We start from the raw sequence: 16,766 nt of genomic DNA on the forward strand, positions 1-16,766 counted from the left end.
TCACTCCCAAAGGTGTAAAGGAGACAACAGTGTGTCTTTCTTATTCATGCTTAGATTGACACTGTCCCACTTTTTCTGAGCATCTAGACCCGGCCACCAAAGGTGAAGAGTTGCAAGCAAGCAGTAATGTTGGTTTGGATTAAAATGAACCAATACTTCAGACTTCTGCAAAGCATCTTTGATATCCTTGTATGCTTTCTCACATTTTGTTGTCAAGTCCCATGACTGTTTTACACATAATAAATTACGCAATTGCTTCAATAATGTGGCTAAGTTAGGAACAAATTTGCCCCAATAATTTACTAATCCTAGAAATCCCACAACTGTGTCACATTCGTCAGATGTGGTGCTTCTAAAATAGTGTCAATCTTTTTAGGTGCTTTATGTAGGCCTTTACTTTCAATAATGTGATCGAAGTACTAGACTGACACCTAGAAAAGGTCACACTTTATTTTGATACACAGACCATGTGCTTGAAGACATTCCAATGTTGCTTCTAAATTATTCAAAATGCTTTTGTCCACTGGACTCTGTAATTAGAATATTTCCCAGGTAGCATTGTATACTTAAAATTTGATCCATTGATAAGGCTGATGCGGATGTTATTCCAAAAGGCAATCTTTTATAACAAAAAAGACGTTTACAAGTAAGCAATGGTTACGATTCAGCGGCTACATTCATCTGTAAATATACTTGTGAAAGATCAGTCTTGCTGAATTTCTGCCCACTTGATAACCCAGCAAACAAATCTTCAATTAAAGGAAGCGACAATTAATCAGTACACAACACTGGATTATATCGTTGTTTTAAAATCACCACAAATAAAAACTGAACCATCTGATTTCATGACATGTACAATGGGGGTAGCCCAGTCGCTCATTGTAACCAGCAGTAACACACCACTGTTAACAAGTCAAACTAATTCTTCTACAACCTTGGGATGAATTGTATATGGCAGTACTCTGACTTTGAGGCATTTTGGCTTTATCTTGGCTTTATCTTTATCTTGATAAAAACAAATTACTGTGGATGCTGGAATCTGAAATAAAAACAGAAAATACTGGAAAATCTCAGCAGGTCTGACAGCATCTGTGAATAGAGAATAGAGCTAACATTTCAGATTCGAGACTCAATGTTAGCTCAATTCTCTCTCTATGTAGATGCTGTCAGACCTGCTGAGGCTTTGGCTCACAACTTTTGATCAGTGAATCACACTACGAAGATTAGAGGACTAAGAGTCTGAAAGGACAAATACCAACTTTTCCAATCTTCAACTGAACATTCGGGACATGTAATCGATGCCAAGGGACTTTATAAGTTTCTTTCAAAACCTCAGAATGTTAACTTCAATCCTTCTTAGGCTTACTAAATTACTACGGAAGATTTGTCCACAATTTTGTGACCACTTTGAAACCCTTGCATAACTTTCTGTGTCAAAAAGTGGAAGTGGTTGAATCAATGTGATAAAGTGTTTGTGCAAGCCAAGGAGGTGTTGCTTAAGTCAGAAGTCCTGACACATTTTGATCCAAACCTCCCCCTAAAGTTAGTGTGTGTCACATCACCCAATGATGTTGGGGCAGTGGTATCCCACATCATGCTTTCAGGTGAAGAGAAACCTATAGGCTTTGCGTCCAGAACATTGAGTAAAGTCAAAAGCAATTATGTGCAAATTGAGAAAGAAGCCTAAGGAATTATCTTTGGGGTAAAGGTTCTATCAATTCCTGTATGGGTGAAACTTCCCATTATTGACAGATTATCATCCATTAACAACAATGTTTGGACCACATACAGGGATTCCATCACTGGCAGCGAGCAGAATACATAGATGGGCATTGCTGTTGTCAGAACATCTGAAATAAATTATGTTATCAAATACCATAAATCAAGCCTCCATGGTAATGCAGATGGGCTTTCCTGACTAACCTTATCAATTGGCTTGTCAATAAATAGTTTGAGTGGAAGCATCTTCTATTTTGAGCAAATAGATAATACTCCTGTCACCGCAGGACAGGTGAAGAAGTACATCAAAAGTGATTCAATACTCTCCAAGGTAATAGACATGGTGCCTTGAGGCAAGATCTCAGGAGTAACCCCTGAATTGAAGCCATACTCAACTCGAAGATTTGAGTTATCTGTAGAGGCAGGATATTACCTTCGGGGATGAGAGTAATCATTCCACCACCATTAAGAAAATGAGTTGAAACAATTACAGGAGGGCCATTGTGGAACTGTGAGAATGAAGGAGGTAGTGACGAGCTACTTCTGGTGGCCTGGATTGGATGCTGAAATAGAGGAGAAGGCGGGAACATGCTTGTCTTGCGTGAAGGTGCAAAACCTGCCACCGTTAACAGCGTTGCATCCTTGGGAATGACCAGAAGAGAGTTGGCAACAGGTACATGTTGATTACGCAGGACTGTTTGAAGGACGCATGTTTCTTATTATAGTTGATGCTCATTCAAAATGGCCAGAAGTCCCTTATCTCAGTCCTGAAAGGCTTACCCCTTATTCTTAGACTGTGACCCCTAGTCCTGCACTTCCCCAACATCGGGAATATTCTTCCCATATCTAGCCTGTCCAGTCCTGTCAGGATTTTATATGTTTCTATGAGATCCCCTCCTGCACTTCCCCATTCAGATAATAATCTTCCTTCCTGTTTTTGCCACCAAGGTGAAAAACCTCACACTTATTCACATTATATTACATTTGCCAAGTATTTGCCCACTCAGCCAGCCTTCCAAGCTACCCTCCAGCCTCTTAGCATCTCCTCACAGCGCACACTGCCACCCAGCTTAGTGTTGTCTGCAAATTTGGAGATACTGCAAATTTGGAGATTTTCACAGTAACTTCATTGCAGTGTTAATGTAAGCCTTACTTATGACTAATAAATAAACTTTGACTTTTGCATTCAATTTCTTCATCGAAATCATTAGTGTACATTGTGAATAGGTATATATTAATGTCAATTCTACTTTTGTCATGGTTTAAGGAAAATGTACCAGCTCAAGGTTTTCCATTATGTATGTTGGGGCATGCCCCTTTATGAGGATGGGTCAGGTAACCCGGAACTCAAGCCCCACCTTTTGGTGGAGCTTGCCCAGGGCAGTCTTGTGCTGACTGAGCTAGGAGATAGATGCATAATAAACTGTTGCATTAGTTTACTATCACTGACCTTTTCCATTATTCTCTGGATGGTACAAAGGAATCAGTTGCATAAACAGGCAGTTGTAATTCTATACTCACTATTGCTAAAACACAAATGTCCAGTCTATTGCCACAATGCATGGCCAGATTATACAGGAGACAGCACATGATGGATATTTAACATCATGCTCATTGGCGGATGATGATTGACTGGACTTCAGGTCTATTCAGTCAGGACAATAGTTTCAAAAGTTGGGCAGATCAATGGCATTTTTGATCACTAACCGCATGCTCAGCTGCTTTGGACTTGTGTTATTCAGAATGTTGTCAATCACATAATGGTATCCTCTGGCACATAATGTGACTTAATTTTGTATCAGTGATCATCCTAAAATGATTAAGAAATAATGTTATCATCTCTTGAATAATTTGATCATGTGTGTAATGCACTACCACCAGCAAGTGAAGGAAGGTGAATGACTCAGCACTAACTCAAGAGTAGCTGGTACAAATTTGTGGATTGATGTTTTACATATATTGATAAAATACTTCTCTGGGCATCAAAATGGCTTCTGGAGTAGAAATTGATTTCAAGTTATAGGCACAAAACCATGGTCATGGGGATCAGTTTTGGGGGACATTGGGGTACATTTTCCAGTCCCGTCCGCCACAGGAATCATAGCGAGCAGGACAGAAAATTTGGTGGACCATTTAAAGGTCTGTTGACCTTGGATGGGAATTTCTGGTCTTGGGGTACACATGGCTGGAAAATCCCACCCATTGTCTTTATGCCCTTAACCCTCAGTCATGCGCAGGCTGGCAAATTGGTAGTTGGCTTCGTCTCTAAGTGCCCAGCCATCTGCCTAACACACCATGTGGAGGCAGGGTCATTGAATAGTTTTAAGATGGAGATAGATAGATTCTAGATAGGCAGGACCTTCGGGAATGTGGAACTCAAAACACAAACAGATCAGTCACGATCTTATCATGTGACGAGCAAGCTCGAGGGGCCGAATGGCCTACCTCTGCTCCTATTGTGTACCTCCCCTGATTATGCGAATCTGGAGCCTAATGTCAATTTCAAGGTCTTTGTGCCAAATTGTGCCAAAAGACTGAATGGGGCATGAGAAATTGTTGGAGTCATTGTGGTAAGTGGATTGCAGTTTCCAACTCATGATGTTACGGGTGGCACAGTGGTTGGCACAGTGGTTGGCACAGTGGTTAGTACTGCTGCCTCACAGCCCCAGGATCGATTCCCGGCTTGGGTCACTGTCTGTGTGGTGTTTGCACGTTCTCCCCATGTCTGTGTGGGTTTCCTCCGGGTGCTCTAGTTTCCTCCCACAGTCTGAAAGACGTGCTGGTAAGGTGCATTGACCCAAACAGGCACCGGAGAGTGGCGACTAGGGGAATTTCACAGTAACTTCATTGCACAAGTGTTACTTGTGACTAATAAATAAACTTTATGTCCAGTCTGGAGGAGTTCATAACTTGCATATGCTAAGTGTCTGCACCAATAGCATGCAGGCAGTCTAGGTGCAATGGCTGATCCAAGGCCAACTGCAGCGTTTAATGGATACTGAATACTCAGATTGCAGCCATACAAACCTTGAACTGCAATGTCTTCTCCTTCTTTAATGACTCCAATATTTTCTCATGCTCAGAAGACTGTTGTTAGGCCCCGGAGAACAGACGCATTGGACTTTTTGCTGTGGAGAGTGGTATCCTTTTTCTCTCAGTAAGATGCTTCCTTTTCCTCATCTTCCACTTACAGCTGCTCCTGTGTATCGCCAGGAGACCTGATAGATCAGTGCGAACACTTGGGAGTTTGGGATGTAATGATGCAGTGCCAATTTTGTTGATTGCTTCTGGGAAAAACCTGCTGTTTCTTCCTCTTTGTTTGTAGAGACAGAAGGAATCTCATGGTAAATTTTTAAACATAGAAACAGAGAAAATAGAAGCAGGAGTAGACCATTTGGGCCTTTGAGCCTGCTCTGACATTCATTTTGATCATGGCTGATTATCAAATTCAATATCCTGATCCTACCTTTCCCTCCCCATATCTCTTGATCCCTTTAGCCCCAAGAGCTAAATTTATTTTTGAAATCACACGTTTTGGCCTCAACTACTTTCTGTGGTAGTGAATTCCACAGATTATCTACTCTCTGAACAAAGAACAAAAGAACAAAGAACAATACAGCACAGGAACAGGCCCTTCAGCCCTCCAAGCCCGCGCCGCTCCCTGGTCCAAACTAGACCATTCTTTTGTATCCCTCCATTCCCACTCCATTCATGTGGCTATCGAGATAAATCTTAAACGTTCCCAGTGTGTCCGCCTCCACCACCTTGCCCGGCAGCGCATTCCAGGCCCCCACTACCCTCGTGAACGTCACCACCGACCTGGGAAAAAGCTTCCCACCGTTCACCCTATCTATGCCTTTCATAATTTTATACACCTCTATTAGGTCACCCCTCATCCTCTGTCTTTCCAGTGAGAACAACCCCAGTTTACCCAATCTCTCCTCATAACTAAGCCCTTCCATACCAGGCAGCATCCTGGTAAACCTCCTCTGCACTCTCTCTAAAGCCTCCACGTCCTTCTGGTAGTGTGGTGACCAGAACTGGGCGCAGTATTCCAAATGCGGCCGAACCAACGTTCTATACAACTGCAACATCAGACCCCAACTTTTATACTCTATGCCCCGTCCTATAAAGGTAAGCATGCCATATGCCTTCTTCACTACCTTCTTCACCTGTGCCGTCACCTTCAAGGATCTGTGGACTTGCACACCCAGGTCCCTCTGCGTATCTACACCCTTTATGGTTCTGCCATTTATCGTATAACTCCCCCCTACGTTAGTTCTACCAAAATGCATCACTTCGCATTTATCTGGATTGAACTCCATCTGCCATTTCTTTGCCCAAATTTCCAGCCTATCTATATCCTTCTGCAGCCTCTGACAATGTTCCTCACTATCTGCAAGTCCAGCCATTTTTGTGTCGTCCGCAAACTTACTGATCACCCCAGTTACACCTTCTTCCAGATCGTTTATATAAATCACAAACAGCAGAGGTCCCAATACAGAGCCCTGCGGAACACCACTAGTCACAGGCATCCAGCCGGAAAAGGACCCTTCCACTATCACCCTCTGTCTTCTGTGACCAAGCCAGTTCTCCACCCATCTAGCTACCTCCTCCTTTATCCCATGAGATCCAACCTTTTGCACCAACCTACCCTGAGGGACTTTGTCAAATGCTTTACTAAAGTCCATAGAGACGACATCCACGGCCCTTCCCTCGTCAACCATTCTGGTCACTTCTTCAAAAAACGCCACCAGGTTAGTGAGGTATGACCTCCCTCTCACAAAACCATGCTGACTATCGTTAATGAGTTTATTCCTTTCTAATTGCGCATACATCCTATCTCTAAGAATCCTCTCCAACAACTTCCCCACCACGGACGTCAAGCTTACCGGTCTATAATTTCCCGGGTTATCCTTCCTAACCTTCTTAAATAACAGGACCACATTAGCTATCCTCCAATCCTCTGGGACCTCACCTGTGTCCAGTGATGAGACAAAGATTTGCGTCCGAGGCCCAGCGATTTCATCTCTCGTCTCCCTGAGCAGCCTGGGATAGATTCCATCAGGCCCTGGGGATTTGTCAGTCTTTATATTCCCTAACAAACCTAACACTTCCTCCCTTGTAATGGAGATTTTCTCTAACGGGTCAACACTCCCCTCCGAGACACTCCCAGTCAACACATCCCTCTCCTTTGTGAATACCGACGCAAAGTATTCATTTAGGATCTCCCCTACTTCTTTGGGCTCCAAGCATAATTCCCCACTTTTGTCCCTGAGAGGTCCGATTTTTTCCCTGACAACCCTTTTGCTCCTAACGTATGAATAAAATGCCTTGGAAATCTCCTTAATCCTGTCTGCCAAGGACATTTTGTGACCCCTTTTTGCCCTTCTAATTCCTCGTTTGAGTTCTTTCCTACTTTCTTTGTATTCCTCCAGAGCTCCCTCCGTTTTTAGCTGCCTGGACCTAACGTACGCCTCTCTTTTCTTTATGACCAATCGCTCAATTTCCCTTGTTATCCACGGTTCTCGAATCCTACCCTTCCTATCCTTTTTTACAGGCTCATGCCTATCCTGCAGCCCTAACAACTGTTCCTTAAAAGACTTCCACATGCCAGATGTGGATTTACCCTCAAACAGCCTCTCCCAATCAACAGCTGCCAATTTCTGCCTAATCCCAGTTAGCCTTCCCCCAATCCAACACCTTACCCTTGGGACACCACTCATCCTTTTCCATCACTATCCTAAAGCTAACAGAATTGTGGTCACTATTTGCCACATGTTCCCCTACCGAAACTTTGAAGACCTGACCGGGCTCATTCCCCAATACTAGGTACAGTATAGCCCCCTCTCTAGTCGGGCTATTTACATATTGTTCCAAAGAACCTTCCTGTACGCATTTTACAAATGCCTCCCCATTCAGACTCCCAGCCCTATGCGAGTTCCAGTCTACACCAGGGAAATTGAAGTCTCCCACTACAACAACCGTATTTTTCCTGCACCTATCCATTATCTCCTGACATATCCGTTCTTCCACTTCCCTTGGGCTGTTGGGGGGCCTATAGTATACCCCCAACATAGTGACTGTGCCCTTCCTGTTTCTGAGCTCCACCCACAGTGACTCGTTACACGATCCCTCTGAATTGTCCTCCCTCTGCACCGCTGTAATATGCTCTCTAACTAATACTGCTACTCCCCCACCTCTTTTGGCCCCTCCTCTGTCTCGCCTGAAACATTTGTACCCCGGAATATTCAGCTGCCAGTCCTGTCCCTCTTTCAACCAAGTCTCTGTCACCGCAACCACATCCAAATTCCTCGTAAGCATTAAGGCCCTAAGTTCGTCTGTCTTACCTGCTACGCTCCTTGCATTGAAGTAGATGCACTCCAGACCTCCAGGCCCAGTGAGGTCATCCTCCCCCAGAGTGCTCTTCTTCTTTGCCAGCCTTGTCCTCTGGGTGAAGAAATTTCTCCTCACCTCAGTCATAGAGTCATAGAGTTATAGAGGTTTACAGCCTGGAAACAGGCCCTTCGGCCCAACTTGTCCATGCCGCCTTTTTTTTAAACCCCTAAGCTAATCCCAATTACCCGCATTTGGCCCATATCCATCTATACCCACCTTATCCATGTAACCATCCAAATGCTTTTTTAAAGACAATATTGTACCCGTCTCTACTACTACCTCTGGCAGCTTGTTCCAGGCACTCAACGCCCTCAGTGTGAAACAATTGCCCCTCTGGACACTTTTGTATCTCTCCCCTCTCACCTTAAACCTTTGCTCTCTCGTTTTAGACTCCCCTACTTTTGGGAAAGGATATTGACTATCTAGCTGATCTCATTATTTTATAGACCTCTATAAAAGAACAAAAGAAGAACAAAGAAAATTACAGCACAGGAACAAGCCCTTCGGCCCTCCAAGCCTGCACCGACCATGCTGCCCGTCTGAACTAAAACCCCCTACCCTTCCGGGGACCATATCCCTCTATTCTCATCCTATTCATGTACTTGTCAAGACGCCCCTTAAAAGTCACTATCGTATCTGCTTCCACTACCTCCCCCGGCGGCAAGTTCCAGGCACCCACCACCCTCTGTGTAAAAACTTGCCTCGTACATCTCCTTTAAACCTTGCCCCTCACACCTTAAACCTATGCCCCTGAGTAATTGACTCTTCCACTCTGGGAAAAAGCTTTACCCCTTATCCTTATGACCTCTAGTTCTGCACACCCCCACCATCGGGAACATTCTTTCTAAATCCACTCCATCTAATCCTGTTAAAGTTTGGGCCAGTGTGTGCTGGAAGGAGATTAAGGGAGGCGTTGGAAAATGTAGGGTGGAAGTCGGGGGCAACCCATGGAAGGTGGAGAGATCCTATATAATTGTGCTCGTAATATGGGCAGCCCGACAATTACTCTTTAGTATTTAGTAACGAACTGCCTTGGGTAGGCAGCCAACCTGATGCTGCATTTTGTGGTCAGCTTTTGCTTGAAAGAGGAAGTGTCATTCAAGAGCCTGAGCATGACCATATCTTCCTGTTTTCATGAAGGTGGGTAAGCTTGTGAATTGCCACAAGAAACCTTATAGATTCAGCTTTCTTCCTTCTGTTGTGCACAAACCTCTGTCACAATAGTGGAAGCAGAGTTAAAGAAGGTACCACGTGCTGGCAGAAATCTGCTTAGTCCTGTGTGTAAAGGCCAATTTTACAGTATTTTACATAGCTTTAAAAAATATGAGCATATATATAGGATGCAAGACTGGGCGGACAAGTGGCAGATGGACTTCAACCCAGATAAATGCATCGTGGTCCATTTTGGTAGGTCAAATGGGATGAAGGAATACAATCATAGAAATCCTACAGTGCAGAAGGAGGCCATTCGGCCCATCGAGTCTGCACCGACCACAATCCCACCCAGGCCCTACCTCCACATATTTACCCGCTAATCCCTCTAACCTACACATCTCAGGACTCTAAGGGTCAATTTTTAATCTGGCCAATCAACCTAACCCGCACATCTTTGGACTGTGGGAGGAAACCGGAGCACCCGGAGGAAACCCACGCAGACACGAGGAGAATGTGCAAACTCCACACAGACAGTGACCCGAGCCAGGAATCGAACCCGGGACCCTGGAGCTGTGAAGCAGCAGTGCTAACCACTGCGCTACCGTGCCGCCCTTTATATATACAATATAAAGGGAAAGACTCTTAGTACTGTAGAGGACCAGAAGGACCTTGGGGTCCGGGTCCATAGGACTCTAAAATCAGCCCCGCAGGTGGAGGAGGTGGTTAAGAAGGCGTATAGTGTGCTGGCCTTTATCAATCGAGGGATTGAGTTTAGGAGTCTGGGGATAATGATGCAGCTATATAAGACCCTCGTCAGACCCCACTTGGAGTACTGTGCTCAGTTCTGGCCGCCTCACTATAGGAAAGATATGGAAAAGATTGAAAGGGTGCAGAGGAGATTTACAAGGATGTTGCCTGGATTGAGTGGCATGCCTTATGAGGATAGGCTGAGGGAGCTCGGTCTTTTCTCCTTGGAGAGACGAAGGATGAGAGGAGACCTAATAGAGGTATATAAGATGTTGAGAGGCATAGATCGGGTGGACTCTCAGAGGCTTTTTCCCAGGGTGGAAATGTCTGCTACGAGAGGACACAGGTTTAAGGTGCTGGGGGGTAGGTACAGGGGAGATGTTAGGGGTAAGTTTTTCACACAGAGGGTGGTGGGCGAGTGGAATCGGTTGCCGTCAGGGGTGGTGGAGGCGAACTCAATAGGGTCTTTTAAGAGACTCCTGGATGAGTACATGGAGCTTAATAGGATGGAGGGTTATAGGTAGGTCTAGAAGGTAGGGATGTGTTCGGCACAACTTGTGGGCCGAAGGGCCTGTTTGTGCTGTAGTTTTTCTATGTCTCTATGTTTCTATATAAAAACAAACTTCAAGTTTAAAAATGATTACTGGCAGCAGAACAATAAAGGCCGAGGTGTAGAAAGTTGCAATGGAAGATTTGTCACTAGCTTATTTCGGGCCAGTGTGTGCTGGAAGGAGTTTAAGGGAGGAGTTCGAAAAGGTAGGGTGGAAGACGGGGGCAATCCATGGAAGGTGGAGAGATCCTATATAATCGTGCTCGTAATATGGGCAGTCCGATGATTACCCTGCAAATGCATTTTTTCATTCTGTATGTTACTTGGTTTACTGGACAGTTAGAAGGCATCCAGCTTTAATTCTCAAGGAACTAATGAGGTGCTAGGTCATGTTTTCCACCGTTTATGGAGATCAAAAAAGAAGGCCAGGTAACGACTTACCTTGCCCTCCTAATGAGATCATTGAATCTTTTGCAGCATCCTCTGGGCAGTGCCTTTGTTACCTATTGACAGGGCCACCTCCTGACATATGTTTCATGTCACAACGTTTCACACCTTTCAAGCCATGGGAAAGAAGGGGGCCTTCCCTCCGTTCCTCCACTTCCTGCCATAGCATTTCTATTGTGCTCCATTCAAAACAAGGCGCCCGGATTCTTTGTGAAATGCTATCAGACATAACAACTCACTTCCTAATTCAGGACAACAATAAATGCTGACGAATGCAGCTAGAGAGAGGAATGAAACTGCAGAAAAACAACACTGTAGGAATGGGGAAAAAAACAAGCCTGGAGCAAAGCCAGCCCGGCACAGATCCACTTTCCTTTTAAGCTGCTTACAAGCCTTTAAATTCTGCTGCAACGCAGCAACTTCCTCAGGTGATAGAGCATGTACTCAATGCAAGTGGTACAAGTGCCCAGCACATCCTCATTCCATGCAAATGAGTCCGAACCCCCTCACCACCCTCCAAATAAATCAGGGAGTTACTGATCCCTCTGGCAGAGAGCACTTCTGGTGTGCTTTTTGGGCCACGTGGTCTGGCGGAATTGCCATCCCCCAACCCCAGGAAACCATCCCTAATTGTCGATAGCTAGGGGGCGGCACGGTGGCACAGTGGTTAGCACTGCTGCCCCGCAGCGCTAGGGACCCAGGTTCGATTTCCGGCTTTGGGCACCGTCTGTGTGGAGTTTGCATGTTCTCCCCGTGTCTGTGTGGGTTTCCTCCAGGTGCTCCGGTTTCCTCCCACGTTCTGAAAGACGTGCAGGTCAGGTGCATTGACCCGAACAGGTGCCAGAGTGTGGCGACTAGGGGAATTTCACATTAACTTCATTGCAATGTTTATGTGACTAATAAATAAACTTTAAAACTTTAAGATTATGGACGTCCTTTATAAGTATAAAACTAATTTGTTGTTTCTCTTAGATTACAGCTGAAAAGGAAAATACATTAATTTGCATCTTATTCTAAGAATCACATCGATAGCAATACCAATTAGGCCCGTAACCTCCTGGCTGCCCAGCATCAGGTTTGGGGGGTACCCCAAAGATGCGCTAGAGAATCCCTCTCGGACATTACATCCAGGTAAAAGTTTATCTCGCAATTGTTCAGAAGCGCTAACTTCCCCTGGCCAATCGCGCTGCGCAGGGAACTATCAGACAAAACAATTTAAATCGTTAACTTTAGATGGTTCTGCCAGTGTTACGCTAATAGTTACTCTGAAATAAAAGTACTTCTAACTACCAGACAGGTCCCCAAACCAGACATCTGCTACATTCCTGACCCCCTCTGGGAAATCCCCTACCCCATCTATGGTACTCCTCACCCCCAAACCCCCACCAGCATGGGTTTCCTTGACCTGATCCCTCAATCTGACCCGACCCCCACCCCCGACCCACCTGACCCCCAACCTGACCTGACATGCCCCGACACAATCCCTATTCTCCTGATCCGACTAGACCTGGCCACCCCCCCCCCCCCCCCCCACCACCGCTGTCTAGCACCCCCCAATTATCAAACATCACATAGGAACATATTTGACTCCCCCTCCATCCTTGATGTTCGACCCTCCCATCCCCCTGATATTCAGCCTCTCCAACATCCACCTCTCCACTTCTCAATGTCTGACACCCCCCCCCCCCCCCGATGTCCGACCATCCAATGCCCAGCACCCTAACCCTGAGGTCCGACCCCCTATATGATGTCCAATCCCCCCCACCTCTGATTTCTGACTGCCTACCCACCTGAAATCTGACCCCCATAATGTCGCTCAAGTCCCCCACCCCCCACCAATGTCTGACCTCTCTACCACCCTTCCCCATTATCGATATCTGACCCCTAACAATGCGCTACTCCCCCTGCTCCTGATGTCCAACCCTCAAATGTCTGGCCCACCCACCCTCACCTGATGTAATGACCTCCCCAGCCCCCTGATGTCCAACTCCCCGCTCCCTTGTCTGACCTCCCAAATCCCATCCACTTAACTTAGACAGTTACCTTCTTTCTGGCCTGTTATTTTCAACAGGACCTGCTTTATGGCAGCTCGTGGATGTGTGTCAAGTCAAGGATAGGATGGCACAGTGGTTAGCACTGCTGCTGCCTCACAGCACCAGGAACCCGGTTTCAATTCCGGCTTTGGGTGACTGTCAATGTGGAATTTACATGTTCTCCAAATGTCTGCATGTTTTTTCTGGGTGCTCTGGTTTCCTCCCACCGTCCAAAGATGTGCAGGTTGGGTGGATTGGCCATGCTAAATTTCCCATTGGTGTCCAAAGATGTGTAGGTTTGGAGGATTTTTTAATTCATTCATGGGACATGGGAGTCGCTTGCTGGCCAGCATTTATTGCCCATCCCTAGTTGCCCTTGAGAAGGTGGTGGTGAGCTGCCTTCTTGAATCGCTGCAGTCCATGTTCTGTGGGTTGACCCACAATGCAGTTAGGGAGGGAATTCCAGGATTTTAACCCAGCAACTGTGAAGGAACGGCGATATATTTCCAAGTCAGCATGGTGAGCAGCTTGGAGGGGAACTTGCAGGTGGTAGTGTTCCCATTTATCTGCTGCCCTTGTCCTTCTAGATGGAAGTGATCATGGGTTTGGAAGGTGCTGTCTAAGGATCTTTGGCAAATTGCTGCAGTACATCTTGTAGATAGTATATACTGCTGCTACTGAGCGTCAGTGGTGGAGGATTGGAATGTTTGTAGGTGTGGTGCCAATCAAGCGGGCTGCTTTGTCCTGGATGGTGTCAAGTTTCTTGAGTGTTGTTGGAGCTGCACCCATCCAGGCAAGTGGGGCATATTCCATCACACTCCTGACTTGTGCCTTGTAGATGGTGGATAACCTTTGGGGAGTTAGGGGGTGAATTACTCGCTGCAGTTAGCCATAGTAAATGCGTACCATCACAGGGATAGGGCGGAGGGGAGGTCCTGAGTGGGACAGCCAGTGCAGACTTGATGGGCCAGATGGCCTCTTTCTGCACCGTAGGTTCTATGAGCCTCCAGCACATCCACGGTTTACAATATGCCGACAGCTGTGGCCCACACCTCAAATGACATTCAGAATGCCCTCAATCTCTTCAAATTCTGCAAAAAATGTGTTGATATCTCACTTAAGACTAAATCCTCCACCTCTCTCCAGACAAGCACTGACTCCTCTGGATTTCTAGCCCAGTAATGTAAACTTTATGCCAACGCATCCCAATCTGACGGAGGTGAACAATATGGTAGCTGGAACAAATGCCATGGATGTCGTGTACATGGACTTCAGAAATCCTTTGGCAAAGTAACATTTGGGAGACTGTTGGAGAAGATTAAGGGTTATGTTGAATTAGGGAAAAGGTTTGAAATTTGATTAAAACTGGTTAGAAGGAAGAAAACAGAATAAGAGTTGGGGGCTGGATGGAAGTGGGCTGTGGTGTCCAACAGGCTCCGTTTTAAACATGCAGATTTGTTGTTGACTCCAAAACTGGATCCGACCCACTGTGTGTGATTTGTTCCAGATGGTTGGTGACTATGGCTGCATTCTTAGTTGCATGTTCGTGGTAATATATCTGGTCCCGAAAGATGCGAATAAAGTCTTGTTGTGTGATGTGGTAAAAACAAAAACAAAATGAATTTTCATTTAAAGCATTTCAAGCACAAACAAATTCCCTGCCCCTTGTGCTCTTAAGAAACCACTAAAGTTTCATGTTGCTTCTTTGAGTTTAAAACCTTCTGAAAAAAAGGCTGGGTTGCCGAACCACATCTGTATTGGCACAAAAGTGCAGTAGAAATAATAGAGGACAATTGATTCGGAAAGCACTGACTTTTCCGATTAACTTCTTTTTATTTTGATCATCCTGATGCAAATCAACCTTACTCTCAAGGTGTAGATTTTAACCCATGCGAATTTCAGCTAAGGGGTGGGGCAAATGCAAGATGCACTCACAAACCTACATTGACCTGGGAAGTGACACTGCTTACATAGTCACTTTCCCTAAAGTGTTCTATCTTTTCCTTTACCTTGTTCTGGAGCTATTGTACAGATCTGGTCTTCATCTGACTTACAGTCACATTGCCAACCTGTGGGGAAGTTACTCTGGAGTGTTAAACAGGGCAGTGCTTTTTGCTTCCACCTTATGCAGCAGCATTCCTATTTTGCAGGCCATTAAATGAGAAAGGGTTGAATACTTGCTGCTTATCTCACATGGCCACAAATTTTATGTTGTGCCTCCACAATTGGACCCCTTTCACTTCACTCTTTCCCATCTGTAGCAATGACTGGTAAATATTTAAAATGCATTCTGATCTTTATAAAAAGGTGGAACAATATCTACTCTCAAACGCAGCCCTTTGCCTTTAGGCAGTTGGTTAGAACTGCTGCCTCACAGTGCCAGGGACCCAGGTTTGATCCCCGGCTTGGGTCACTGTCTGTGCGGAGTTTGCATGTTCTCCCCGTGTCTGTGTGGGTTTCCTCCAGGTGCTCCAGTTTTCTCCCACAGTCCGAAAGACGTGCTGGTTAGATGCATTGGCCATGCTAAATTCTCCCTCAGTGTACCCAAACAGGCACCGGAATATGGCGACTGGGAGATTTTCACAGTAACTTCATTGCACTGTTAATGTAAGCCTACTTGTGACACTAATAAATGAACTTTACTTTAGCTTAAAGCTTCAGCCGACAGCCAGATTCTCCATGTCTCCAATTGGGCTGGCTTCCAATACAAGGCCGAATCTGCTTGCAGAGCTCATGCTAATTATTCAATTGAGTTGACCTCTGAAGGTTGTGAGCAGTCAGCTCAACGTGCTTTTGGCTGGCTTTGCGTTGTGCTACAAGGCTAACTGTTCAGGCTTCGTTTCACTGAGGCTGCAAAGAACACAGGCGCATATATCTTCAGGCAAGAATGTTTTCAAAGCCTTAAAATATTTCATATTAGCTATTATTAAAGGTTTTGTTAAACAATAACACCAGATTGTGCAGCAACCTGATCATTTCATCCTTTTTTTTATTTGTTCAAGAGATGTGGGTTTCACTGGCTGGGCCAGAATCATTGCCCATCCCTGAGGGCATTTAAGTGTCAACATTGCTATTGATGTGAAGTTTAAAGGTTATTCATTAGTGTGTGTGTGCGTCTCCCCCACCCCGAGTTCCCTCTCACCCTCCAAATGCTGGTGTGAAACAAGCCCCCTTGATTTTTTATTGGCAGAGTGTTTTTTTTTAGTTATATCCAATCAAATCCAATCAAAGTCGCGACCAGCGAGACATTACAGATCCAAGCTGACAAACGGGCCGCCCTTTTCCTGTCTTGGGCTCGATCTACATGATCCAAGTTGATGGGAGCAGGCATTGCATCCCCTCCAGTGCTTGATCTCATTTGCATCTTAGCCAAAAGGCCTAGATGCCGTTTTAAAAAATTGCTTCAAATGAAGCCTCAGTGTAACCTTCTATCAAGTGCAGGATCAAAAACTACACTTGATCTTAGCCAAAAGGCCGGGGAAGCGAAGAACGTTGTGATATCTAAACAGAAACAAGACCAGTTTCCCGGGAGAGAAACATGCTGGTTTTCTCGCAGGAAACACTCTGTGCCATTTTTTGGTAAGACTTCGCCCAACGCACGGGCGTACAGTGAAAAGGCAGGAGAATAGCACTAAGTCGTAATGCTTTTTGGAGAGCTGGTGCAGGCACGATGGGCTGAATGGCCTCCTTCTGTGCCGTTTTCAATTTCTACTGAT

Source organism: Mustelus asterias, chromosome 7 (genome assembly GCF_964213995.1).
Source record: "Mustelus asterias chromosome 7, sMusAst1.hap1.1, whole genome shotgun sequence".
In the NCBI taxonomy this organism is placed as follows: domain Eukaryota; kingdom Metazoa; phylum Chordata; class Chondrichthyes; order Carcharhiniformes; family Triakidae; genus Mustelus; species Mustelus asterias.